The sequence below is a fragment of the Lycium barbarum genome, chromosome 12, assembly GCF_019175385.1.
Source record: "Lycium barbarum isolate Lr01 chromosome 12, ASM1917538v2, whole genome shotgun sequence".
In the NCBI taxonomy this organism is placed as follows: domain Eukaryota; kingdom Viridiplantae; phylum Streptophyta; class Magnoliopsida; order Solanales; family Solanaceae; genus Lycium; species Lycium barbarum.
In genome coordinates this window covers 36,682,405-36,688,832 of record NC_083348.1, presented here as the reverse complement: position 1 = coordinate 36,688,832, position 6,428 = coordinate 36,682,405, and positions in this window count along the sequence as shown.

The following is a 6,428-nucleotide window of genomic DNA, read 5'->3' as shown; positions in this document are numbered from 1 at the left end:
TAGAAGGAATTTCCGAGCTTTTGAAATAATAGCTGTGGCACTCTCTTTCTTCCATAGAGAAGGAACTTATATAATACTTAATCAATTTGATAGTATTTTGAGTCAGGAAAGATGATCTACTAAGTCAGAATGCACTAAATCGAGTGATCATTTGAGTGAATTGATGTGAACTACTTGATTCACCCATATTTAGTGATAAACAAATGAAATCAACGATATTTAGTGATCAATATATAATACTTAATCAATTTGCTAGTATTTTGAGTCAGGAAAGATGATCTACTAAGTCAGTATGCACTAAATCAAGTGATTATTAGAGTGAATTGATGTGAACTACTTGATTCACCCATATTTAGTGTTAAACAAATGAAATCAACGATATTTAGTGAATATATAACATCCTTAATGGATTAGATAGTAATTTCATGGATTAGATGGGCAATTCTAAGTGTATTCTTAGAACAGATACTACAGTTGCTGCAACATATACCACAGTTGCTACAACATATACTACACTTGCTGCAACAGATACTACAGTTGTTCCAACAGATACTACACTTGCTGCAACAGATACTACTTGGTTCACCCATATTTAGTGATCAATAAAGGGAATCGGCCATATTTAGTGATAAACCATGGAAATCAACCATATTTAGTGATAAACAATGGAAATTGACCATATTTATTGATCAATATATATACTTAAGCAATTTGATGGTGTTTTGGGTCAGGATAGATGATTAACTAAGTCCAATACGCACTAAACGAAGTGATCATTGGAGTGAATTAATGTGAACTACTTGATTCACCCATATTTAGTGATAAACAATGGAAATCAACCATATCTAGTGATCAATATATATACTTAAGCAATTTGATGGTGTTTTAGGTTAGAATAGATGATCAACTAAGTCCAATGCGCACTAAACGGAGTGATCATTGGAGTGAATTGATGTGAACTACTTGATTCACCCATATTTAGTGATAAACAATGGAAATCAACCATATTTATTGATCAATATATATACTTAAGAAATTTGATGGTGTTTTGGGTCAGGATAGATGATCAACTAAGTCCAATACGCACTAAATTGAGTGATCATTAGAGTGAATTGGTGTGAACTACTTGATTCACCCATATTTAGTGATAAACAATGGAAATCAACCATATCTAGTGATCAATATATATATATATATATATATATATATATATATATATATATATATATATATATATATATATATATATATATATATATATATATATATATATATCTACTAAAATCATTAGTAATTTGTTGCAACTTCTTCCACAACTGTATGATCTGTTGCAACATATTAGTAACTTGTTTAAACAGATTAGTTACTTGTTAGAACACATTAGTAACTTGTTGAAACAGATTAGTAATTTGTTGCAACTTCTTCCATAACTGTAATATCTATTGCAACAGATTAGTTACTTGTTGGAACGAATTAGTAACTTGTTGAAACAGATTAGTAGTTTGTTGCAATTTCTTCAACAACTGTATGATATGTTGCAATCATTTAGGTAACTTGTCTAAACATATTAGTAACTTGTTTAAATAGATTAGTTACTTGTTGGAACGGATTAGTAACTTGTTGCAACTTCTTCAACAACTGTATGATCTGTTGCAATCATTTAGGCAACTTGTCTAAACAGATTACTAACTTGTTTAAACAGATTAGTTACTTGTTGGAACAGATTAGTAACTTGTTGCAACTTCTTCAACAATTGTATGATCTATTGCAATCATTTAGGCAACTTGTCTAAACAGATTAGTAACTTGTTTGAACAGATTAGTTACTTATTGGAACGGATTAGTAACTTGTTGGAACTTCTTCAACAAGTGTATGATCTGTTGCAATAATTAACTCATCTATTGCGACATATTTTTTAGTTTTTAATAATAATTTAAACAATTGTTTAATTTTTTCCAACAAGGTGAGTAATTTGTTGCAACAACTAAGCAACTAAGCAATTCTACCGTATGCATCTATTGCAACAATTAGTAAGCAAAATAAATAAGTTCATAAATAGAAATTGTTCAACAAACACCTTGGCTCCAAATACCACAACTAATCAAAATAAATAAGTTCATAAACATCATTCACAAATAACACAAAGGACCAAAAAAAAAAAAAAAAAAAAACAGAAATTGTTCAACAGCCTCCAAATACCACAACTTAAGTAATAACTTGTTCAGCAACTACCTTCTAGGGTGTAGCAGATTTCCTTGATCTACTTCATCTCCTTCATTTCCATCATCAGTTTCTTCATCATCTAGTTCTTCTTCACTTTCTTCATTTGTATATACTGTTTCTTGGCTGGTTAAAAAAAATAAAGAAAATCAAAATTTTGAAAAAAAATTGGGGGGAAGGGGTGGGAGGAGGAGGAGTGGGGGTTGGTAAAAAAAATCAATTTTTTTTTTGGGGGAGGGTTGGGAGGAGGAGGAGGGGGATGAAAAAACAAATAAAGAAAATCAAATTTAAAAAAAAAATGGGGGGGAGGGGGAGAAGGGTGAGGCTGGTAAAAAATAAATAATTTTTAAAACAATTGGGGGGGGGGGGGGGTGCGAGGATGAGGGGGTGACTGGTGAAAAATCAAATAAAAAGTATCAAAACTTTTTAAAAAAAAAAATGGGTTGGGGGGGGGGGGGGGATGGGTGAGGGGCGAGGGGAGGGGTGGGAGGAGGAGAAGGGGGTTGGTGGGTTTTTTGGATTAAGTTGGGGTCTTTTTATATTTTGTAAAACATTAAGAAATTTGAAAAAATACATTTTGAACCCCAATTTTTGTTAATCCCAAATTTAATTGGATTTTGCTTTCAAGTGGTCGCATGAGTCACCTATACTAATTTCACAACTAAAAGGTCACCTATAGCTAATTCCTCCGAGCTTGTAGGAGAGTTGAGTAACTTCTGAAATTCTAGAGAGAGAAAGTGAAAGATATAAAAGATATTCAGTTCACATTCAATCACATGTGCCGCGTAGACATGTCATTTATTAAATCCCATGAAAATAATACCCATCCACATTTTTTAAATAATTCTCATTTGATTTACCTCATTAACAAAAATAAATTCCAGTATAAAATTTAGCATAAGTGATACTCTTCTTTCGCTCCAAGATATTAATCATTTTAAACAACAATTTTTGTTTTAAAATATTGACATTTCAGAAAAATAAGAGGGTCTTTTCTTTTTACCCCTCCCCAATAGCTCCTTTTTTTGCTCCCTCGGTGACTCGAATCCGGGAGGTACCTTTTTGCTCCTCGGTGACTCAAACTCACAATCTTCAGGTTGGAGGTGGAGAGTGTTTATCATCTGAGCAACTTCTCTTGTCAAAAAATAAGATGTTACGTATAATTGTCTATCTAAATTTATCCATATTGTGAGATATTTAAGGAGGTAAGTGTTAGTTTAAGCACATACTCTCATGATTAAGGCTATTTTATCTTTTGTGACACCCGTACGGTTGTCAGTTCAAATGACAGAACGGTTTCCTGACGCGTGGCAACATCGCAACCGGTTAACCGGACCAACGGACACGTTGACTTTGGATCGGCGTACCCGGACCAACGGACACGCTTTTCTCGTCTCGGGTCAACTGCATCCGGTACGATACCCCGGTGTGAAGAAAAGATAGATCATGCCCGTGCTCATTTGGACTTACCCTCGGCCCCGGACTCACCGGTCATACATTGACCCGGTTTTTACCGTATACAAATATAATATGATGTTGTATAATGTGACGTTATTTGTACAAGAAACAAATATTGTTGCAAAATTTAATACAATTTTTGATTGTCTCTATTAACCTTTGTATTGCTAATACTCTATCAATTTATTGGAAAAATGAAAAGAGAAAATTACATAATCGATGATAAATTTCAAATAAAATATTTCCCTTATCATCGAAAGATATAATAATATATGTAAGAATAGTCCATCCTTTTTGACAAAGTAATATGGAATAATACAACTTAACTTAGTAGGCGTTTGGCAATAGATTCCAGATATTTTCACTTCATTTGGAATTTATGGAGTTGAAGTTAAAGATCAAATTGTGTTTAGTTATACTTTTCGCAAAGAATATTTAGAATAATGTTCATGTTTGAATGTACTTTTCGAATTTGAAATACAACTTCAAAAGTGAAAAGAGAGTTGAAAAACAGGTTATAAATTGTTTTTTAAATTTGAAATATAACTTAAAGTTTGATTTGAAATTTTCATAGTCAAACACTAATTTTTAAACAAAGTGAAAAAATTATTCCAGAAAAAAGGTGAATAATTTTTATGGCCAAACGGGTTAAAAGTACTGTTTCATTAAATCCCAGATGTCAAAACATTGTACTAAAAGCAGGAACGATCTGTCCTTCACTTTTACAAAGTAAAATTAGTACTTGTCTTTTGAAGAATATGCTTAGTTCCTAAAAGCCTTCAATCATGCTTAGTTCCTAAAAGCCTTCAATCAAGTGAAATAATTTAAACTAATGGACAGTTTATATTTGTAATATATAGTTCCGCCCTCACTTTATCCAAAGTTAGGTTTGAATATTAGTAATATAATCTAACTAAATCATTACTGTATACGGTAAAAACCGGGTCAATGTATGACCGGTGAGACCGGAGCCGAGGGTAAGTCCAAATGAGCACGAGCATGTTCGGTTTTTTCTTCACACCGGGGTATCGTACCGGATGCAGTTGACCTGAGACGAGAAAAGTGTGTCCGTTGGTCCAAGTACGCCGATCTAAACTCAACGTGTCCGTTGGTCCGGGTATGCCGATCTAAACTCAACGTGTCCGTTGGTCCGGTTAACCGGTTGCGATGCTGCCACGCGTCAAGAAACTGTTCTGCCATTTTGTACTGACAACCGTACGGGTGTCAGACCGTACGGTCCTACCTTATCCTTTTTAGGGTTTCTTTATTCAAAAGGGCTTTGTATCGTATTCAAGGCCCATGAGGCATACCTATAAATAGAGAACATTTTTTCACTTTTGGGGGTTAGCTTCTTCAAATCTAGAACATTGTAATAGCCAAATATATAAAAGTTCTCTCTCTCTCTCTCTCTCTCTCTCTCTCTCTCTCTCTCTCTCTCTCTCTCTAATATTGGTCCGGATTTGTGTGTTCTTCTTTAGCTTTATTTACTCATCCAATATTTACATACTACTTAACACATATATTTAGTGTAAATCACCAATTTCGATACACTCGCTCACAGTAATCATGCATATATATATATATATATATATATATATATATATATATATATATATATATATATAATATATATATACATATTGCAACAAATCCATATATATATTTCATACCAACCAAAGTAGATTAAAATTCATCCACATATCCTATACCTCACTTACAAATTTAATTGTTACCGAAATCTGGGGTAAACAGTTTGGCACCCACCGTGGGGCATAGGATAGTAGTGGTTTTTTAATCTTTTCTTCTACCTTCTTTCACCCGTTGATTAAGGAATCTGCTAATTTCTGCAAAAAAACGGACAAAATAGCAAGCAGCGGACAGTCCAGTCATGTCAACAACAACGAAATTGTGGCTGAAAACGAGAACAGTGGATTATGAAACCTACCTGCAGATCCAGTCGACCCGAACTCTGTTGATTTGAGATAAGGCGTCAACCGGCAAAATACCGTGAAATAGGAGAATGCCGCCATGCCGGCCACCGATCCTTTGAATACTCATAACTCAATTACTTTATCGCGGGCTCAAGGCCGGAAAACACCGGATACTCGGATGAGATTAACTTACGTTTGATATTTGAAATGTTGCAGGAATAGAGGACCGCCATAGCCGAACAGGGGATTGCAATAGCTTAGCTGCAGAGCAAAAACAACAAGGCAGCTCCGGAAAGGCCAAAAGGGGTCACCGAACCAAGGTGGGATGAAACACGGATAGTCGAGAGTAATGGATCCGGAGCTGGATCATCCACCGAAGTTCTAAAGATGCTCGAGACCTTGGCAAAGCGGGTAGATTCAACGGAGAAGAGGGTGGAAACATATAACTCTCAGGTGGATCAGATCCCGGGAGCTCCACCGATTCTGAAAGGGCCGGATTCAAAGAGGTACATTCAAAGGCCTTTCCCTCCTAGTGCGACTCCGAAGTTAATCCCGAAGAGGTTCAAGATGCCGGATATACCGAAATACGATAGTACAACGGACCTGCAGGAGCACGTGACTTCGTACACCTGTGCCATAAAAGGCAGTGATGTCGAAGAGGATGAAATTGAGTCCGTGTTGTTGAAAACATTTGGGGAAACACTATCGAAAGGAACATTGACTTAGTATGACCATCTGCCCGAGCATTCCATCACTTCCTTCGAAATGCTCGCAGATGCGTTCATCAAAGCCCATGCCGGAGTTAAAAAGGTGCAAGCC